At 40.8% G+C, this 23,774-nt stretch overlaps 1 protein-coding gene across 4 annotated transcripts in view; it reads right to left on the bottom strand.

Moving 5' to 3' along the window:
- LOC101411669 (zinc finger protein 596-like) overlaps positions 1-23,147 on the bottom strand; it is a 159,957-nt gene extending 136,810 nt beyond the window's left edge. For all 4 annotated transcript variants that reach the window (XM_071209972.1, XM_058281948.1, XM_071209973.1 and 1 more), the window contains exon 1: positions 22,704-23,147. The gene's annotated coding sequence lies outside the window, so the exon portion shown is untranslated. The remainder of the gene's footprint in view (positions 1-22,703) is intronic.
- Positions 23,148-23,774: the final 627 nt, after the last annotated feature.

The following is a 23,774-nucleotide window of genomic DNA, read 5'->3' as shown; positions in this document are numbered from 1 at the left end:
TCAATTGGGTTTTTTATACCAGGCATGCAAGAATGATTCAACACAGGAAAATCAATCAGCATAATACTCCACATTAATAAATCAAAGAAGAAAAATTACACAATTTTATCAATTGATGAAGAAAAGGCATTTGACAAATATAGCATCCTTTCTGGATAAAAATATAATGAGATATGAACTGAAGGAAACATTCTCAACATTATAAAGGCCATATAAGAAAAACCTAGAGCTAATATTTTATTCAATGGTTAAAGACTGAAAGTTTTCCTGTTCAGATCAGGGATAAGACAAGGATGCCCACTGCCACCACCAGTGTTCAATATAGTGCTAAATGTTCTAGCTAGAGTAACAGGAAGAAAAAGAAATAAAAGACATCAAAATCAGAAAGGAAGAAGTGAAACTTTCACTATTCTCAGATGATACAGTCCTATTTCTAGAAAGTCCAAAAAAATCTACAACTAAGTGGCCAGAGCAAATAAGAGATTTCAGTGGAGTGTCAGGATACAAGATCAATATGCAAAAATCAGTGGTGTGTCTATACAAGTGTAACATGCAATCTGAGGAAGAAGTCAAGAAAAATATTCCATTTACAACAACAAGTAAAAGAATCAAATATTTAGGAATAAGGTTAACCAAGGATGTAAAGCACTTGTATTCAGAAAATGACAAGGCATTGATAAAAGAAATTTTAAAAAGATCTAAATAATTTGAAGAACATTCCATGCTCATGGATTGGAAGAATAAATATCATTAAGATGTCAATTCTACCCAAACTGATATACAGATCCAATACAATCCCAATAAAAATTCCACTAGCAATTTTATACAAATGGAAAACAATATTATGAAAGGGTAAGAGGCACTGAACAGCCAAAAACATCTTAAAGAGGAAAAGTGAAGTTGGGGATTCTCAATTCCAGGATTTAAATATTAGCTAGCTACAGTGGTCTCTCAAAAAAAACACAAAAAAACAAAAAAACCAACAACAAAAAAAACCAGCATGGCATTGGCATAAAGATAGATACATAGAACAATGGAACAAAACTGATGGTTCAGAAACAGACCCTCACATCTATGGCCAAGTGATTTTTGACAAGCCTGTCAAACCCACTCAGCTAGGCAAAACTATCTATTCATCCAATGGTGCTGGGAGAACTGGATATCCTTAGCCAAAAGAAAGAAAAATATATACCTATCTCACAGCTTGTGCAAAAATTAAAATGGATCAAAGACCTAAATATAAAAGCAAGACACATTAAGTTCCTAGAAGAAAATGGAGATAAACTTCTTCAAGACCTAGTGGTAGGTGGTGGGTTCTTAAACCTTACATTGAAAGCACAAGCAATGAAAGAAAACATGGATAAATGGGACCTCCTCAAACTTAAAACACTTCTGTGATTCATAGGACTTCAACAAGAAGGTGAAAAAGCAGCCCATTAAATGGGAGAAACAATTTGGAAACCATATATCTGATAAGGGTTTGATTTCCCTTGAGATCATACAACTCAATAATAAAATAGCAAGCAATCCAATTTTAAAAGGGATGAAAAATTTAAACAGTTCTCCAAAGAGGAAATACAAATGGCTAAAAAGCACATGAAACAATGCCCTATATCACTAGCTAGTAGGGAAATGCAAATCAAAACGAGATAACATCTAACACCATACAGAATGACCATTACTAAAAAACAGACAACAATAAGCATTGGAGAGGATGTGGAGAAATAAAAACATACTTCACTGTTGCTAGGATTGTAAAATGGGGCAGCCTATGTGGAAGACAGTTTGGCAGTTCCTCTGAAAGCTAAATATAGAAATGCCATATGACCCAGCAATTCCTCAGTTAGGAATATATTCAGAAGAACTAAAAACCATGACACAGATATCTGCACACCAATGTTCATGACATTATTCACAATTGCCAAAAGTTGGAAACACAAATGTCCATGAACCAATGAAAGGATAAACAAAATGTGGTATATACATACAATGGAATACTAGGCTGCGGTAAGAAGAAATGAAATTGGGATGCATATGTTAATAGGGATGACTCTTGAGGACATTATGCTAAGTGAAATAAGCCAGAGAGAAAAGGCCAAATATTCCATGATCTCATTAATATGAACAAAATATGAAGAATACATGTATGGAGTTAAAACCTAGAGTATAGGTTATTAGGAGATAAGAGGGTTGAGAAGAACTACTTATGTTTAATGTATGTATAAGTTTTAATTAACTTGACTGTAGAAGTGTGGAAATGGATAAAGTTGATGGTAACACATTTTAATGATTAGCAGCTGGTTTATAAATTGGATTGTGTTGAAAATGGTAGTCTGGGTAAGAAAATGTCAATTGAAAGAAAGCTAGAGAATAATATAGACTGAATAACACAGTGAACCCAGAGATGGATGAGAATTGTTGTTGATGGTACATATACATGAGTGCCCTTCTGTGAGCTAGAGCAGATGTTAATCACTATTGCAGGATGGAGGGAATGTACAGAATCATGGGAAAAATAGAGTTGGTGCGACTTCTTTGTTGTGGTTAACACCAATACTATAATATTCTTACATCTATGCCAAAGATGTACTATGTTGATAATGAGTGGGTAAGGGAAAATGTGTCATATATATACTACGGACTATGGTTGGTGGTAATAGTCTGATGATATAGTCTCATAATCTGTAACAAATATTCCACCATGGTGTGGTGTGTTGGTGAAGGGATTCTGTATGGGAATTCCACACATGTGTATGATTGGTAAATTCACAACCTCTGTAATAAAAAATATTTTTTGAAAATTGGATGGGTTGGGGGAAAAATACCAAATGTAAGATAGGGACTATAGTTAGGGTAATATTTTGACAATGCTCTTGAATATTTTGTAACAAATGTTTCATAACAATGCAAGGTGTTGGTGGAGGGATGATATTTGGGTCACTTTATGATGTTCTGCAGGTTTATTTTGTAAGTTCGCAACCTCTACTATAAACTTATCAATATGCATGTTCATGTATGAATGACATACTTCAATAAAAAATATATTTTTTAAAAAGTGAAGTGGAGGTTCCTCTCTGCATTTTCTGAACCTTTGTCTTGGCCTGGACTTGTGCTCACTTACGGTCTTAGGAATTCCCCCATTTATAGCAATCTATATGTCCCTACTATACCCTGTGAATTAGGATTCCCCCCTCTATATATTCATACTCTATTATATTTCTTAAAACCTGTAATCCTTTGCCTAGACCACTTTGACTTAATTGTTTATTACACTGTATTAGATGACTGCAATCTGCTACTGCTTCCAGGGAAAATTATAGGAGACCATGCCACAGATTAGTTTCCTGGTCAGCTTTTCAGGCTGCCAACCAATGGACTGGCGCTGACATACAAGTGCCCAAATATGTACAAAGGGGTTACTCTGTTCTCTCTGAAACAGGGCCAGGGATTCACAATGGGAGTACAGGCCAGCTCCCTATCACACCAGGCACTTAATGGGGGAGAGGCCAGAAAAGTGCCATGGGCTGCTACCAAGCTTAAATCTGTACTGTCTTGATTTAGGAAATCACCCTGCTACTGCAGCACTTTAACACATTACCAGAGATTTGAGAAAGATGGTACTTCTGAGTTTGTTAGTTGTTCAAAATTCTATGAGGGAAAGGTACCCTGGAGCATAAATGCTCCGAAATGTGTTCATCCATTGCAATGAATATAACACACTAATGAAAGAAGTTGTTAATGTGAGGAAGTGGGAGGTGTGGGGAGTGGGACATATGGGAATTCACTACATTGTTAAGTAACATTTTATGTATTTTATATATCTTTTAAAAATAAATAAAAAGCAAAAAAGAAAATGTCTTTAAGCTCCTTCACACAATGCTTAGTCTGACAAGATTTCTTTGAAACCATATGCCAAGCAGCCTCTCAGTCTCTCTGAATAGCCTTCCATGCTTTCATGTACCATTACTTTCATTTTTCCACAAAAAAATACTTTTAATTAATTTATGAATTTGACAAAAGTGAATAAACTCATATAATATGCATTTTCATTCAAATGAGTAAAAATAATAAAAGCTAAATAAAAGCATCATTTACTTCATACTAGGCCCCATTTTTTAAAAAAGATTTATTTATTTATTTATTTCTCTCCCCTTCCCCCCCTCCACCCCAGTTGTCTGCTCTTTGTGTCTATTTGCTGCATCTTCTTTGTCCGCTTCTGTTGTTGTGAGCAGCATGGGAATCTGTTTTTCTTTTGTTGTGTCATCTTGTTGTGTCAGCTCTCTGTGTATAAGGCACCATTCCTAGGCAGGCAGCACTTTCTTTCGCACTGGGCAGCTCTCCTTTTGGGGTGCACTCCCTGCACATGGGGCTCCCCTACGTGGGGGACACCTCTGCATGGCACGGCACTCCTTGCCCGCATCAGCACTGCGCGTGGGCTAGCTCCACAAGGGTCAAGGAGGCCCGGGGTTTGAACCGTGGACCTCCCATGTGGTAGACAGATGCCCTAACCACTGGGCCAAGTCCACCGCCCCCTTTTTTTTTTAATGTTACATTCAAAAAATATAAGAGGTCCCCATATACTCCCATCCCCCTTACCCCACTCCTTCCACATCAACCACCTCTTTCATCATCACAGGACATTCATTGCATTTGGTGAATACATTTTGGCACACTGTTGCACCACATGGATAAAGGTTTACATTGTAGTTTACACTCTCCCCCAGTCCACCCAGTGGGGTAGGCCCTATTCTACACATTATATAAATACACATATAAGTGTTCTCTCGATCAGGTAGGTACTTTGCTCTTATTTCAGGTGAAGAATCAGAGACACACAGAGGTAAAAGGTAGAGCTGGGATTAAACCCAGCCTTTCTCCACATGGAGTGCTGACCCATGAAGGAATGCTGGCCCATGCAGGAGTGCTGGCTGGAGCAGAGAGCTGGCAGAGCAAGATGATGCAACAGAAACAGACACAGAGGAAAGCCAGTAAGAGATGATGCAGACCAGGGAACTGAGGTAGCTCAAGAGATTGAGCACCTCTCTCCCACTCCAGAAGGTCCTAGGATTGGTTCCCAGTGCTGCCTAAAGAGAACACAGACAGACATAGAAGAGCACACAGTGAATGGAAATAGAGAGCAGACAAGAGAGTGCAGAACAATAAGGGGGGATAAATAAATTAATAAATCTTAATTTAAAAAAAATATCCAGCCTTTCTACTTCAGAGTCCATGATCTAACCACTACATTATGCTGCCTCTTTGAGATCAAAATAAAATATAAATTGAACTCTTGAGAAATAACACAAATTAACCATTTTTGACTGCTTATTTCCTATACATCAAGGGCACAAATATTTGTCTGAAAGAGGAATATTAATATGCTATATGGATATACAGTCCAAAATGTCTTCTACCCAAATATAGTCACTGCTACTCTCTGTCCAGATTGAAACTTATTCTCAATCTTAAATTTTCACTTAAATATATGCTCCACCCAGGATGCCTCTAAACCTTAGGTAACCACATGAAGTCTTGTCCCTTGTCCAAAAGTACAAACAACTATTTAAAAATGTTTCATATATAACAGCAAAGTGAAGGATGTTGAGGAGTAACTCAAAGTTGCTCTAAAGTCTGAAAAACCAGTTCCTCATGGATCCATGGAAGTCTATTACCTAGATAAATGAGACAAAGGTAGGTCTCATGGAAATGGCAGGGTGATTTTCTGTATGGAATTTATTCGAGAGAAAGCATAAATAATCGCCATGAGATAAAGTACCTCTAATCAGGACTCAAAAGGTTTAAAAGGTCTGGGAGGTAACTCTGTATAGAATTAGGCAGGATTCACACTGGAGCAACCCCTAGAACACCTGACTCGGAGACTAACTGATGAAAGGAACAAAGAAGCAACAAAAAAACGTAGATATTTCTGAGACCTGGAAACACAAGAGGCCTGTTGTCAGAAATATCTCTTGCCACACAAAGTGAGTACCAACGGCAGAGAATCTTGGAGGCACTGATGCACAAACTCCTATCAGCTAGTGACCTTCCTTGGAGGTCATCTAAAAATCAAAATTGAGGAGAAAAAGCTTAGGCTGTGGGCAGCATCCCTCCTTATATCCAGTGTTATCTCTTCTGACCTTTCTTTAATTACAGAGAAGGAAAAGTGTTGACTAGAAATCCCACAGGTAGTAGCCAAGATAAGAAATCAAGAAACTCCACACCATCTGATAATATTGGGCCCTTGAAAATGTGGTTGAAACTTAAGTAACAAAGTGATTCCTATTTGAGATTAATTCAGGACAAGGATTACAGATGTAATGACCATATCTTGCTTTGTGCCTGTTACCCAGGCATCCAGACATCACATTCTTTCAGTCTCAAAAGTGACAGTTTACCTGCTAAATGCAACTATCAGATATCTGGCTCCAGGTAAGATGGAGAAGCCACAATGCTTGCTAGTCCTCCTTCTTACAACAAAAAATCCTTGGACATAATACAATAAACATAGGAAGACAGGGATGGGTGGAAGGAAAAAAACAAGTTAGCCAAGGACCTCAGGCCTTGAGGAAAAATGTAGTGGTGATTTCTCTGTGCTTTTCATATATCCAAATAGGGTACAAGAGAACACAATCCAAAACCAACTGCTACAGACAAATAGGCTTGCCCCTCTAATCAAAGGACCAGGAAAAGGCACAACAAAAACTTTTCTGATAATACCCACCCAATGAAACACTGCCCAAGTTGCCAGTTGGGCTTAACATACAATTGAATATCCACCCCAGCTGGCAGCAACAAGCTAGAGTGAGAGGATGCCAACTGGCAAGACAAGGTGGGGCCAGTTGTTGCTTCATTTTTGCTAGGGTGGTGCCTATTGGAGCCCAGTATGGATTTAAACATCCACCTCTATCTGGACTGCATCCTTTACTTCAACAGGGTAACTGCCTGCAAAGGAGAAGGCTATATAGGATCCAGAGTCTCCTAACCACACTGTATGAGGTACAATAAAATACCACTGGTCATGCCAACAATAAGGAAATTTTCAACTTGAATGAGAAAAAATTCAACAGATGCCAACAGATGTTGGGTTTATCTCAGAAGAATATAGAGAGGTAGATATTAAAGAGAATTGAAGGGAAGGAAAGGAAGTGGAAGAAGGAAGGGAACGGGAAGAGGAAAGGGAAAGAGGGAAGAGAAGGAAGAAAGGAAGGTTGGGAGGGAGGGAGAAAGGAACGCACTGTAAGATACACAAGTTGAACAACTTGCCTTTCACCCATACCTTTTAACGGTCCCATCTCACTACGAGAAGAAGCCAAGGCCTAAGTGAGTTCCCCCTCCCCACCTCACCCCAGTCCCACCTTCACCCACTCCCAACTTCAACCTCATCACTGAATAACCACTCAATTGCTCACCAGCCCCATTAGTCCCCTGATTATTCCTAGAATACACCACAAACTCATTCCCACATCAAATGTTTTTTTTTTAAATTTTTTTATTTTTTATTGACTTTGTAATAATATTACATTAAAAATATATATGTGAGGTCCCATTCAACCCCATCCCCCCACCCCCCCTTTCCCCCCCCAACATCATCAAATGTTTTGATGAGATGTTCTTCCTCAGAAATCTGCATGCCTCACTTATTCTTCCTTCAATTATTGCTCAAGTGACCCTTCTTGGTGATGCCCTCCATTACAACTTTTAAAAATACATTATCCTACCCAATAGTCCCCACACCCACTATTCTGCTCTCACTTTATTTTCATTACACTCTCAATTTCTCATAGGCTCCACGATGAATCCCTGCCCATTAATAAGTATATTAATAATCTGCTTATATATTATATATTACCCACCATCTAGAATATGAGCTCCTTCAGGACTAATTTATTTTCAATTTTATTATTGCTCTATTTTCACAAGAGGAATTATGCTTGGCACAAAATAGACCATCCACAAATACTTGTTAAATAAATGAACATCCCTGCAATGCCAAGGTTGTCTCTGTCATACAGTGTTATGCCACGAATATCAAAGGCAATACACCAAGAGGCACTTAAAAATCACATTAAAATAGTTTTTTAAGTATATATTGAGCACTTACTATGGGTCACTGTAGCACTTTGATATTGTTTATGAATTGCAAAAATAGATATTGGATTATGTTTGTGAACTGGTCTTCTGGGCATATTATATTGTTTTGGATTCAGAGGTTTCACTTCTACTTGATTAAATTATGATTAAGGCTTTGATTAGTCCTTACTGGATGGAGACTCACAGAGAAAATGGCATGGCAGAGGTGGAGTTTGGAGTTTTAATGCTGGAGCCCTAGGAATTAAATATACAGAGAATCAGATATGTGAGGAAAGAGAAAAGGGTTTCTTAGGCATGGTAGAGGCCCAGGGAAGACAGATTTAAATTGATAGTTTACAGCTGGCACTGTGGAACAGCAGTGCAGCTGAGACCTGAGAAAAATGAGCCCCAGGAAGAGAAGAGATTTACCCCAGCCTACAGCTGATATTGGAAGAAGCTGAGACCAGATAGCTTTAGGAGGAAGAAGAAGCCTGAACTCTTGCAGACATTGGCAACCATCTTGCTCTGACACAGGGCAACAGATTTTGGTGAGGGAAGTAACCTATACTTTATGGCCTCATAACTGTAAACTTCTAACCCAAATAAATTCCTTACTAAAAGCCAACAGATTTTTGGTATTTTGCATCAGCACCCCTTTGGCTGACAAATATAGCCAGGTACTGTGCTAAGTGGTATACATGAATAATTCCTTTAATGGCCTCTGCAACCCTGTGAGGCCATCATCTTACCCTATTTTACAGATGGGAAGGAAAACTGAGCTTTAAAATGGTCAGAAGTCACAGTGGTCATACAGTGGCCAAAGAACAGCCCAGACAAGAGTGGGACTTAGGAAATGTGTCACCAAACCTCAAGCTCTCAATTTCCAAAATATACTACTTACCCATTCCATAAACTCAGGTCTACAGAAGACCACAATAATGTGGTGCATGTCAGCTGCAAGCCAATGGTCTGCCTGGTCTAAGAAGGATTTTTAGAGGTTCCAGCAAGAATAGAGAACAAATGGACTAGATCACATTTATCTACATGTATAACAACAATTTAACAATACAGAGGAAGAAGCACATGATGGTGAGTGGGAAAATTCTATTATTTATTGACAGACTGACAGGGGATACACAAAGCTGCCCTGCATCAGACCAACTTCTATAAATATTTTGTCTTGATTTTGATAAGTATTTGTCTGGAGATCATTTGTAGTTTTGCTTTGACAACTATGCTAAGTGCAAATACCACATTGCAATCTATGTGCAGGTCACATCCTTGATCATGAGTTGAGTTCAGGTAGGGTTTGTAGGATGAACTACAACACACATGAACAGAAGGTCATTGCCACCATGTGGAGGTGGCCAAGAGAATGACTGGAGGCAGTGCCTTATTATCTCCAAGGGACAATTCTATGTCCACTTCAACCACAGACAATTGGACACTTAGAATTCAGGTGGAGGCCATTAAGGATAAAGATCCCTATGTTAATTCTTACAAGGCAGTTTCTTTAAATATATTTTATCAAACTCTGGTTGTGCCATTAAATAAAATAACGATTTCTTAAGTAATTTAGCAAAGAGCCAGAAATATCAAGCAGCTTAAATGAATTAAACTAACTATGCAGAATGGCTAGAAAGAGGCCATTAAAATAGTTGTTTTTGAAGAAATTATTTACATTATTATCCTCTCAGACAATAACTGTCTATTCAGACAACTCCTAGCTATTGGTAATAAAAGCATATCATAACCATATGGGATCATGCTTTTCATTTTCAACATCTAAACAAACATGCCATCTCAAGTGAGAAAAATGCTAGAACTAAAATATGAAAAGAAAATATCCAAAAAATAAAGAGCCTAACACTGTTAAGTGTTCCCTTTTTAAGCTGACCATGTGCTTGACACTGTGATATGCATCAGAGACACAGAAAGGAAAATGACCCTATTACTACCCTGGGGAAATCTGAAATCCTTATGGAGGAAACAGACTTAGAAATCCATTATTACCTGATAAACTGCTAAATTCCACACTGAGAAAAGCAGAGGAGAACACAGAGGGAAAGATCAACTCTCGCTGGACAGTCAGGAAGAGGTATCATTTCACTCACTCTAAATAAGGGGATTTTATTATTTTATAATAATTATTTATAATAATAAGGGGAATTATTATTTCTCAGAATGAGAAAGAGGTGAGAGGAACAGCTGAAATATTTATGAAGCAGAAATTGAGAATCATAACTCACACAAATCAGATTACCTTCCTGTTGAAAGAAACTCCTTGGCAGTAAGTAGAAGAAATAAAATATATAGGAAACATCATGACTGACATCCACACAGTGTTTCTCAACACTAACTCAGGTCCTCATTAAAATGTCTGAACACTGGGTATGTCATGATAGTAACCTGAAAAAGGTTACCATAAATGATATGGAAATAGAACATGAAACATAAGCTCTTGTCTGAGAAAAAGGAGAACTGTTCATTGAGAATTCAAATTGGCTTTCCCTAGTAACTCACCTTAGACATATTTTGAAGCTTCCTATTTGGAGCCTTTCCCCAACCATGTATGGGTAAATACACTAACCAAATTTTGTTACATTTACAAAATGAATAGTTGCTGTCGCCCCTTGGGCTGAAGTGTGGTTTGCTGACCTGGCGGGGGGCGGCGGCCGCGGTAGGCCTATTCCAAACCGCTGCCCCTGTAATAGGGTGGTTGGTCGGGCCCACCACCACCCCTGAAGGAAGCTCGGCATGGGCGCAGAGTGCCCTCGGGTCTCCCCTTCTCGGCAGCCATGCTTCCATGGCCGCCCCTCCTCCCAGATAGCACCACACGATGCCTTCTTTCTCCCTGCGCAGGCGCAGGGCGGAAAAATCCAGTCTGCCCTTTTCCCCTCCCCCGACAGCAGCAACAGCCAGGCGTGGGTGGAAAAATCCAGTCTGCCCTTTTCCCTCCCCCCGACAGCAGCAACAGCCAGGCGTGGGCGGGAAACTCAAGTCTGCCCTCTACCCCAGCAACAGCAGCCACCAATCACTAAGCCCTGCCACTTCCCCCAGCAACAGCAACAGCCAATCCCTAATCACCACCCCTCCCCTGTCCAGTACCTCCCACTGACTTTTCACCGGCAACCAATCAGAACAGGGCGTGGCTTCGACCAATCGGCCTTCCCCAGCCCCTATAAAACTGTTGCCTCTCCCTCAATAAAGTGGACTTGCGTGTTTACCTTGTCTCCGTGGTAGTTCTTCTGCCGTGCGCCCTCCAGTCCTGAGAGCCCCCGACAAGGGCCTGGCCTCCCTTGTCCCCAGTTCGTCGCCTGCTTCTCCGGGCGACCCCTTCATCGCCGGCTTCGCCGGGTGACCCCGTCAGCCGAACCGCAAAACCCCTGTGAGACCGACCCCTCGTCTGCTGCCGGACCGATCCCTCGTCTGCTGCCGGACCGATCCCTCGTCTGCTGCCGGACCGATCCCTCGTCCCAAGCGGGACGGATCCCTCGTCCCAAGTGGGACCGACCCCTCGTCCTGAGCTGGACCGACCCCTTGTCCGCAGCCAGACCCCACCTCTACCGACCGAGCAAACCGTCGCAAATAGTGAGTATTTTACCACGTATCAGTACTTACACATGTATAATGTGAGGCTTTTCTTACTAAACCTATGACATCTTCAGTGGCAGATTTTAGTTGGATTTTATTTGGATTGCCAGAAGCCACTGTGAAGGCCAGCTTCCTGGACCCATAACTTGTGCAGATGCACAGGGACCCACTGTCAGAAGGGCTCTGTTTTGTTTAATGCTCTGTTCTCAGCATTCTAAAATTCTTAACCATTTTTCTTTAACTTGTGTTTTGTAAGTGAAGTCCAACAGGGCAGTGGAGAAGAGGAGGTACAATATGCACATCTATCATTACTTGCTACCCTATTAACCTGTTGCATTCACAACATCCCAGCAGCATAAAATTACAGTAAACATATGATGGATGGGTGTTCAGCAAGACTCAGTGTGTGTACAAAGATAAGCATGCTACCTCTATGAGTAAAAGGGATGCTATCACTCCAAAGAGTCAACCTTTCCTTTCAAATTAGAGTTTATTTCCAAGCTAAAAGGAAGAAAATTACCTTCTAAAACACAAAACAACCAAGGACCTTATCACATCCTTTGTTACATGTGTTCCCTTCTGTTAGCCAACCACTTACAAGGAAATGATGACAGAAGGACAGGGAAAGATAGGGCAACTAATAGTTCCTTTCCTTAAGTCTTTACATATTTATCTCTAAGCAAAAGGTAGAGTACATTGGACAAATGTGCACATATAAAAAAGGAAAATAAAAACAACCATTTTAGTTTTGTGCAGGGTTTCAACTATTCTAAGAACAAAATACAAGCACAATGAAAGAATTTGAAATAGAAATTGTGTAATATAATGTTACATACAAGTTAAATGTTCTTATTGCATTTAAAAGTGACTGCACAATAAAAAAGAAGAGGAAAATTCATGTTAATCACTTAAATTTTTAATTTTTCTTTACTTAGAATGGTATTAAGTAGTAAGCAAAAAATACCATGAAAAGTGGAGATACTGTGAGAGAAATGAAAAATTTTTGTATTATTATTGGCACCTTTTCTCCTGCTTTTATTTATTTATGTTTAAAGATTTATTTATTTATTTCTCTCCCTTTCTCCCCGCCCCCACCCCGGTTGTCTGTTCTCTGTGTCTATTTCCTGCATCTTCTTAGTCCACTTCTGTTGTTGTCGGTGGCACAGGAATCTGTGTTTCTTTTTGTTGAGTAATCTTGTTGGGTCAGCTCTCCGTGTGTGCGGCACCATTCCTGGGCAGGCTGCACTTTCTTTTGCGCTGGGCGGCTCTCCCTATGGGGTGCACTCCTTGCGCGTGGGGCTCCCCTACACGGGGGACACACCTGCATGGCAGGACACTCCTGCGTGGCAGGGTACTCCTTGCACGCATCAGCAATGTGCATGGGCCAGCTCCACATGGGTCAAGGAGGCCCCAGGTTTGAACCGCGGACCTCCCATGTGGTAGATGGATGCCCTAACCACTGGGCCAAGTCCGCTGCCTTTTTTCCTGCTTTTAGAACAAGGGTCCCACTTTTCATTTTTACTGGGTCCTGTAAATTAAGTAGGTGGTCTTATGTGGATTTGCAGTTTTCAATATATATAGAAATTAACATATATAATTGTCTTTATGTAAATGTATGTATGTATAGATATATAAAGTATAAACATTCATATATTCCTTAGCTCTGCCCATTGAGAAGACCTGTAAGCAGTGACAACCCAATAGCAATGAGCTACCTAGCACTCAGATTTGCTTTTTTCTTCTTCTTCTTTCTAATGCTTTTTTTTTCTTATTTTATTTTTTAATAATAAAATTTATAGAGAAGTGTTAGATTATAGAAGTTACATCAAAAGTGCAGAGAATTCCCATATAACACCCAAAACACTTATATGATTTCCTCTATTATTAACATCTTATATTAGTGAAGTACGGTTGTTACAATGGATGAACCAATTTTAAAGCATTGCTAGTAACCAAGCTCTATAGTTTACACTATGGTTTCACTTTGTGCTGTACAGTTTTACAGTTGTACAGGGCATTTTCAAGGCATTGGAATTGTTCTATATGATACTGTAATGACAGATACATGGCACTACACATCTGTCATTCAAGGAAGAGATCTGAAGCAGCAAGAGCTCCCTGAAGGACCGTTTCCAAACTGAAATGCTGATTCTGCTCTGTGCACTTTTGAGAATGCTGGCCCTCTCCTTCACCAGAAGCAGGCTGGCCTGTCAGCTGAGGAGCTGCACACCTAGGAAGACCACATGCCTACAAAGAAATGGAAATTCTTGTCATTCTGTCACTTTTGCATGTGAAAAGTCAGCAATACAGGTGCCTGGCATGCTTGGGCTCAGGGGCTCCTGTACCACTATGTGGAACAACTCAAAATGATGCATTCAGAAGGCACTGAAGTGCACACGGAAACCTGACTTCCTGGATTCAAATTCCAACGCCTCTATCCATTAGCCATGTGACCTTGAATGACCTACAGCTGCTGTGTAATTTCTTCATTCATAAAGTGACAACAGTAAAGTAAGCACACACTAAATGATAGCTGTTATTATTGTTGTTCAGAAAGACTTGTCCAATTCAGGGCCTGATATCATAGTATATATGATAGTATTCCCCCCTTTGAAAACAAAATTCTGCTTTCAATCAAGATTATAAAACTAACAGGAAGTACCTAGATTTTTCAAACCAAAAGACTTACATTAACTATTTCATAAAATGATGTATGGGAGCTAAAATACAATAAGCTTTCAAAGAATTCAGACTCATGAGTAGGAAGAAGCTAATGTAAATTCCTTTAAATCAACTCATTTCCACAAAAAAATACATTCCTGTTGTCCATAGCAGACATTCTCACAACTAAGAGACAGGTATAGGTTTCACTTTCTAAAGATATAATCTATATAATTCCACGGATTAGTTTTCATATTTCAGATTTGTTTTACTATCAAATAACATCCCATTTAAAATGTCAATTTAACTTTTAAATCATTAGGGAACAAAGTATAATTAACTTAAATATATCAATGATTTGGGGTGACATTTTCACCAAATTTCTTTAGAGACAGAGAATAGTAATTAGCAATAGTGACAGCTAACATTTACTACATGGCAACTGAAGAAGCTAGGTGCTATTTTTATAGGTTATCTCATCAGTTAATCCCTTGATGGAGGTGCAACCTACTTTTCCAGAAATGTTTCAACCTTGAAGTAGGTTATTAAATGCTTCTGAGAGCTGATGGCTCTCATCCATCTGAGATTTTTAGCACAAAAATTTCCAGAAATGCACTTCTCATACTTTAATGGACATATGCATCAGTTGGGGAACCTTGTACAATTGTCTATTATGATTCAGAAGGTCTGGGGAGAGGCATTTCTAATGAGTTCTAACTTGGTGAGGCTGCTGGTATATGGTACATCATATTGACAGCAAGGATCAACAGGTTCGAATAGGCCACAAACCACACATGCAAAAAATCTTTTCAAAAGTCAAATTTTTATATTAAAATATTCTAAAAAAAATCGCAGGATTTGAATTGGAAATATTAATATATCATGATGGGATTCCGAACTTTCTAAGACCTTAGGATGATTTTATAACAACCTGTTTTCTTTTCCAGTTAAAATTTAGAATCAAATTACTTGGAGTTTTCCAGGGAAAGGACACAGGGAGTGTCCCCTAAAGCCCCTGATGTTTTTTTGAGGTACCAAGGGCCAGAGATTCAACCCAGGAACTCGTATGTGGGAAGCCAGTGCTCAACCACTGAGTCAGTGGCTTCCCTCAGTGGTTTTTATATCTGTTTTAGCATGTTGTTCTTTTTTTTTGTTTTTTTCAGGAGGCACTGGGACCCAAACTCAGGACCTCCCATGTGGAAGGCAGGAACTCAACAGCTTGGGCCATATCTACTCCATCCCTGATTTTTATTAAGGCTCAAAAGCCAAGTACAGAGAAAACTGTGGCACATTGGCACACCCTTCAAACAGGTCCCTTCTAATCTCTCACATACACAGAACCTCTCACTTCTAAATTTCTAGAGATTAGACAACTGGCAGAGTTGGGCAGAATCTTAGGAGCTGGGCCCAAAATTACTTCCAGTTGAAAAGTAAAGCCCTACAACAAAACAGTACCTTACAGAAAGGCAATAAAAGCCATTGGCTTTCATCCCTGACCTTAGGTGAGAAACTCCCAGCAATGAAATAACATATTGTACAAATTACTATATTGCAATATTTTGCAACAAAATTTGGTTCACTTTTGTCAGTGCCAAGTTCTATTTACTTTTAATAAGGTCACAGCCTAATGGAATGATGTTGGCTCACCATCAAGAACAGACTCAGTCTCTCCACAAGCCAGCAGAATCCCTCCAATTCCAAGCGACTGATGCAACATAAAGACCTTAAAAGCATCTCAAATGAATGAAGAACAACTTCAGAAGAAAATAACAACTGGTGTGAATGAAAACACTTTTCTTCAGAAAAATATATAAGTGAATGCCCAAGAAGCTGTGGGATGGAAGCAAAAGAAGAAAGGACTTGAAAAAAAAAAACCTAAACTAAAAATAGATGAAAGTGCTGGAACACTTCAATGAAAGAATGAAAGAGGTTGTGGAAGATAAAGAGTGCCAGGTAAACTCTCTCAATGAAACTCAGGTGAAGAGCACAAATTTGTCTCACCACTTTAGAGAAGATTACAGGGGTGATGGCAACTTGGAATTAGGAAAAAGAGAGAATCAGAAAATGAAGAACACCTAGTATATCAATGAGAAGTTAATTTGAATAAAATATTAATATTTTCTATGTGATCTATTAACTTTAAGAAAAAAATGTGTTAAAAATAAAATATTTAATTTTGTGAATGTAAATGTTTCTTCTAAAAGGTCAGAAGGAGAAAAACAAAAAATATTTTTAAAGTATGTGAAGAAAATTAAGAGACCAAAGATATTAGAGGGGGCATCAAAAGTCTACAGAATGAGCAACTACCTTCAAAGTCAGAAAATTCAGAAAGATGTATCCACTGAGAGAAATCGCAATGTGCTAAGAAAGAAAAATGATTACAACTGAGAATATTGTCAGAAGTAGAATTGATACCTCATTTTTTCCAGGTGGTCCTACTATTCCTGATGTTCCAACCGCAAACTTCTGGAGCATGAAACTTCTTTTTTTTTTTTAAGAGTTATTTATTTATTTATTTCTCTCCCCTTTCCCCCCACCCCCCGGCCCGGTTGTCTGTTCTCTGGGTCTATTAGCTGTGTCTTCTTTGTCCGCTTCTGTTGTTGTCAGCGGTACGGGAATCTGTTTCTTTTTGTTGCATCATCTTCTTGTGTCAGCTCTCCATATGTGCGGCACCATCCCTGGGCAGGCTGCACTTTCTTCCACGCTGGGCAGCTCTCCTTTTCGGGCACACTCCTTGTGCGTGGGGCTCCCCTATGCGGGGAACACCCCTGCATGGCACAGCACTCCTTGCATGCATGAGCATTGCACATGGGCCAGCTCCACATGGGTCAAGGAGGCCCGGGGTTTGAACCGCAGACCTCCCAACTGGTAGACGGACGCCCTAACCACTGGGCCAAGTCCATTTCCCTGGAGCATGCATCTTTGATTCAGTTTTCAAAGCTGCTGACTTCTACCCCTCCTCAACTACAGTAAGACATACACCTGGGTTTCTGCTTTAAAAAAATTTCCAATTTATCTCATTTTAGTTTAACTGCTGTCATTTAATGGGTGCTTTTATTGAAATTTTGTATTACTACAATATCTAGGGTAGCATTTTACAAGTAAATACTTGTTTACTATAGCTGTTCTGAATAATTCCATTTCATTGGACCCTGTAGAATTTGATAGGATAATTACTGTTTGAAATTTAAATTGAAAAAACATCTAAGTGTAGGTTTCTTTATGATAGTCTTGGTGTTTAGATATAAATGCTTTGAGAATACAGAGGAAAAAACAAAGCAAAAAGAAACCTAGTGGCAATTCCCACTCCTCAAAACTTTATAGAATTGCCTAAAGAGTACTTATAAATATACTTAATACGTCTGCTTCAAATATGATGGTTCATTTTAAAACGCACCTCTGAAAGATTATTACCAGAGATAGTCAAAGATGACTAGTACCAATATTTCTTAGTTTGTTTTGAATACATATCTTTCTCGTGCAGGAAAATTAAGCTTTTCTCAATTGGCCCCTCTTTTGGCCCTTATACTTCCTTGAACAAATATAGTAGATGTTTCAAGAAGGCTGGAAATCTGTATGAACTAATTTCACCCTGAGTAGATATACCATGAAGAATGTAAGACTGTTGAGGAAAACAGAGCACTGTAGTGAAAAATGACTGGGTGCCTGAGAAAAATAGACTATTTCTAACAATAATGAGGAGCTATAATTGAGGTGAAATATCTGTGCAAAATGTTTTAGAATCATATTTTCTATGTAAAGTTCATAGAATTTGAAATACAAAAAACCTTGCTACTATGAAATTGTCATAACTTCAGATCTTGACTACTTCTGCCCTATAGTTTGCTATTCAGAAGGCCCTTGACTGGGAATCATCATACGAAATGTCAAAAAGTTTAACAAAACTTTTCACATAGAACAGTATCCTTGTGAAGATCCACCCACATCTATGTGAATTACTTAAATCTACCTACAAACTATATTTTATTATTCTTAGGTATAAAAACGTATCTTTAGTACCCATTATTTTGAATAAAATGTTTAAGTTTAATAAAAGGCCACAGCCTAAATAGAGCAAGTTTAGTGAAGGCCCTGCATTTCACCTGGGCCCAACTCCCCTGTTCATGTTGTCCACAGCAACACCGAAGTACAAAACTAATATGTATTTGAGAGCATTCCAGCTTACTGCAAAAGGTCAGTTTAGCTCCAATTTATAATAGATTTCACCCATATAGGTGTAAGTTCACAGCTTTCCTCTCCCCCCCAATTTCCTACAAGCCAAGTAGCCAGTCTCTAGCTCTCTAAGAGAGCTTGATTTGCTTAATTCATATCACAGAGGTCATGTAGTGTCCTTTAATGCCTGCCTTGCTCCACTCAATATAAGGTTCTCAAGATTCATCCCTACTATTCCATGTATTAGTACTATATTTCTTCTTACAGCTGAGTACTATTCCATTATATGTATGTATATACCATATTTTGTTTATCCATTCATCTGTTGATGGGCATTTGGTCGATTCCAACTTTTGGTGATAGTGAATAATGCCGCTATAAACATTGGTAGGCATATATTGGTTTGTGTCCTTGTTTTCAGTTCTTCTGGGTATATAACCAGCAGTGGAATTGCTGGGTCATATGCCAAATCTATGGCTAGTTTTTTGATGAACCACCAAACTGTCCTCCAGAATGACTGGATCATCTGCACTCCCACCAGCAGTGGATGAGTATGCAAAAGAATGAAGAGGGGAAGCAGACTTGGCCCAGTGGATAGGGTATCTGTCTACCACATGGGAGGTCCATGGTTCAAACCCCGGGCCTCCTTGACCCATGTGGCACTGGCCCACGTGCAGCACTCATGCGTGCAAGGAGTGCCCTGCCATGCAGGGGTGTCCCCAACGTAGGGGAGCCCCACGCGCAAGGAGTGCACCCCATAAGGAGAGCCGCCCAGCACGAAAGAAAGTGCAGCCTGCCCAGGAATGGTGCTGCACACACGGAGAGCTGACACACAAGATGATAACAAAAAGAAACACAGATTCCTGCGCCGCTGACAACAACAGAAGTGGACAAAGAAGAACACTCAGCAAAATGGACACAGAGGGCAGATAACGGTGTGGTTGAGGCGGAGGGGAGAAAAAAAAAAAGACTGAAAGAGGATGACCATCTCACACCTTATAGAAACATCAACTCAAGATGGATCAAAAATCTAAATATAAGAGCAAAGACCATAAAGGCCTTGAACAACAATGTAGGAAAGAATCTACAGAAACTTGTAATAGGAAATTGATTCATGAACTTCACAAACAAAGCAAGAGCAGCAAAGGAAAAAATAGATAAATGGAACCTCCTCAAAAGTAAAGCCTTTTGCACCTCAAAGAAGTTTATCAAGAAAGTGAAAAGACAGCTTACCCAATGGGAAAAAAATATTTGGTAACCATGTATCTGATAGGGGACTAATATTCCAGCATATATAAAGAAATCCTATGTCTTGAAAATAAAAAGACAAAAAACCCATTTTAAAAATGGGTAGGAGATTTAAATAGATGCTTCCCTGAAAAAGAAATATAAATGGCTAAAAAGTACCTGGGAAGATGCTCAACATCACTAGCTACTAGGGAAATGCAAATAAAACTACAGTGAGATACCATCTTACACCCATTAGACTAGTCACTATTAAAAAAAAAAGAACACTACAAGTATTGGAGAGGATGTGGATAAATGGAAACCCTCATCTACTGCTGGTGGAAATGCAGAAGTATCCAGTCATTCTGGAAGACAGTTTGGCGGTTCCTCAAAAACTAGATATAGATTTGCCATATGGCACAGGAACAATCCCCCAAGTATGAGGACAAACACCAGTAGAGAAGGATGGTCCCATGATGGGCCCTTGATACAGATGACTATGCTTATGAGCCAGTGGGCCTGAAATCTCAACTAGGCCTTGAGCTGCAGCGTGCCTAAGAGTTACTTCCTAAGAGCCTCCATACTGCTCAAATGTGACCACTCTCTAAGCCAAACTCAGCATGTAAATGCCTTATCGGCTCCAGTGTGACCATGACTCCCATGATGAGCCTCCCTGGTGTCAAGGGATTACTACCAATCACCAGCTGGTGATGCAACTAGAACAAGTCTTTGAATAAAAGGTGGAAATGGTAAAGACAAATGTGTTTATATGGCTAAGAGACTTGAAAATGAATCAGGAGGTCATCAGAGGGGATGCGCTTATGCATGTCTCGGCAGGATTCCAGAGACAGCCAAAATAGATACAACCTCAGGTACTGCTGCTCCTTAGGGCTATAGAGACACACAGGCTCTACAGTCATGGCAGATGGCTCTGGAAGTCAATATCTTTCCAGTGGGCGGTACTTTGGAATTTGTGCTCCTGAGTGTGATAGATCTGGACTCAGATGTTATCATTCTACACATGCCTTTTCTTTTACTGAACGTGTGGATGGTGCTGGGTTTTGTGTATATTCAGGAGACTTGATGCTCTGGATTGGCCATGTGCCAGCTGAGCCCTGAGCCTCAGGAGAGTTTTAACACCTACTCTCCAGTTCATTGGACTTATCCAGGTCAGCTAACAGGGAGGTGAAGATGATCAAATACCACACCAGGGAACTGAGAGTGTCTACAACTGCAAACAGGAGAAGTGCACCCATCAGCCATGTGGGATCTATGCCCCCTCTCAATTTAGACATGGAGTGAACATCACCATCCCAGGGATCACAGGATGGAGGAATAAAATATGCATTAGTGTGGACTTACTGGAATTCTACTGTAGAACTATTGTACTGTAGCAATGGAAGAAATTGTATCATTGACGTAGAGACAGTGGCCACAGTAGTTGCTGAGGGCAGGGAGAGGGAAGAAAAGGTATGATGTGGGGGCATTTTTGGGACTTGGAGTTGCCCTGAATGATACTGCAGGGACAGATGCAGGACATTATATATTCTCCTATAATCCACTCAGTGGACTGGGGGAGAATGTGAACTACAGTGTAAATTATAATCCATGCAGTGTAGCAGTGCTCCAAAATGTATTCACCAAATGCAATGAATGTGCCACAATGATAAAAGAGGTTGTTGATGTGGGAGGATTTGCGGGGCACTGGGTATATGGGAAACTCTTATATTTTTAATGTAACAGTTTTTGTGGTCTATATATCTCTTAGAAAAAGACAAATTTTAAAAATTTCTTTTAAAAAGATCAGTTTAGAATTCTACAGAGGGAAAGCCTGCTCCATTTGTCCTTCCTTAGAACCCTTCAGAACTACTCTCCAGTCATCAGCAGAACAAGCCTTTCACCCAGGAGAAATATAAAACAATCTAGGCTTCTGTGAGTTACAAACACTGAGACCTTTATAAAGGTTGTCAGTATATTACATTATCTGCAAGGAATGTTCATCTGTGCACTCAAGCAAGCACAAGATGACCAATGCTTGGAAGAAACGAAATACACATACATTGCAGCTTTGTGCAAACTTCACCTCTGGATGAGAGGTTTTGTTGACAAACCTCAGAGCAAGGCCTATCTGGGAGTGGAACATAGGTTGCACACAGTTTTTTTCTGAGCTGGAGCATGCCCTATCCACAACAGAGCAAAGCAACTGTCCAGAGATGCCTGCCACAAAACCACAAGACGGGCAGAGCAGAAGACCCTGTGAAATGGCTGTACTATGGACAAGTCCAACAGAAAGTTCTGTTTCTGTTACCTCCAACACTGGCTGCCCTCCCCAAGTGATTTAACTCTGGGTACCAATTGGGCAATTCAAGTCACTGTGCTGTGGCAGTGGGCTCAAGAATAACTTGTCTTTAGGTTAATTATGAGGAGTCAAACTCTGCAATATAAACTGGAGACTTTGTGGAAGGTCTGGGCTGTCCTACTGCTTCTCGGCTACCTTTTTCCATTCCACGAATATTTGTTGGGCATATATCATATGCCCCACACTTTTCTAGGTGCTGGGGAGGAAACAGGACCGAATCCCCAGTGGTAGATACTGAGAGCAAAATATCCCTTCGGGAGGGTTGAAGTTGTGCAGCACAAAAACATGCCACAAGTTATTAAGATCTTTACTGCCCCTTGGACAGCAAGAGCCGGGTGCCATGCTGCGTGCATCACAAATTCCAAATGTCAAGTCCTCCATTCCTGAGGGTCTGGGGAAGGAACTGGCCATCGCAGGCCAAGGAAGGGATCCCCAGCACAGGCTGAAGAGCTGCCCGGTACACTGCTAGGAAGAAGAGGTGCAGGAGGTTTCTGGCCCATGAGGCGCATGCACAATAAAGGCTTCAGGGACTGTGTCCCCAAAGCTAGGCATCGAGTAGGGAAGGCACATATTTTTTTAGGCTTCCCGCCGGACACGTGAGGCCCCACATGTCACCTACCACTTGGACGATCATGAGGCGGCCGAGCATGCTGCAAAGGTAGTTGGGGTCGGCTTGGTGGTGGGCTAGGAAGGGCGGCTGGAGCCCGAGATCATGGAGGTGCCTGAGGCTTTGCCCTGGAAGCCTCCAACTCCTCACAGCTTCACTTGCTTTCTCCGGACTCGAGCCACCTCGCACGGCAAGCTCCTGGTGCCAGGAGCGGGTGGGCTCAGTGGGTATCAGGCACCCCCGTCGCAGCCTGACTGACCCCCGCTGCCGCCTCGCTACCGGAGCTTCTACTTCGCCAGCCGACTCTCGCCGAAGACCTCAGCTTGGTCCGCACGGACGGGGTTCCGGAAGCCTCAGCAGCGGAAGGGAAGGAGGCAGGAATGTGTCAATCAGCCGGAAAGGGAGGCGCCAGCGCCTGCCAGCTGGCTGCTCCGCGCGGGGTCTGAAGCTTGGAGCGCTGGTGGGGGCGGGGCCACCCCGCGGGGCCTCGGGGTCGGGAGGGGGGGGGGGGCAGGGAGCCTCCTTATATCCCCACGCCAGGCTCTTCTCACTTGCGCTGCCTGGCAAAGCCTGGGCTACTCCTCCACTTCTGGTGGTCCCTGCATGAGCTGGAAGGAGTCAGGAGGCTGGGAAGCAATGGAATCTGAGTTGGGGGTAGCCGGAGATGAACCTAGGGGACACAGAATCGTCTGCTCAGCTTCCTGACGCAGTTTGTTCTGTGGAGGCCCAAGAACATCTGGGCTCCTTCACTAGGCACCTTACAACAAACCAGTTCTGAGGTTGAGCCTGGCCAGGAATAGGAGAGGATGAGGTGTAAGGATGAGTGTGGGTCGCTTAGAACAAGGCCTGCATGACAGACATACTGTAAATATATGTGAATAACATCCAAATTAGTGAATCTGCCAGCATGACTGAGGAGGCGCTGACACACAGTGAAGTTTAGTAATTGTTAGTTTCCTCTTTTAGCTAAAAAGATTTTATTATCTCTAAGCATCAAGTCAGATTAAACACAAATTTTATGCTGAAAGGCATTAATTAGGGGCCAATTTGCAAATCAAGTCTGAAGCCTAATTTTACGTTTAA

Source organism: Dasypus novemcinctus, chromosome 19 (genome assembly GCF_030445035.2).
Source record: "Dasypus novemcinctus isolate mDasNov1 chromosome 19, mDasNov1.1.hap2, whole genome shotgun sequence".
In the NCBI taxonomy this organism is placed as follows: domain Eukaryota; kingdom Metazoa; phylum Chordata; class Mammalia; order Cingulata; family Dasypodidae; genus Dasypus; species Dasypus novemcinctus.
The sequence above is the reverse complement of the archived record's forward strand: the minus strand, read 5'-3'. Positions and strand labels throughout refer to the sequence as shown.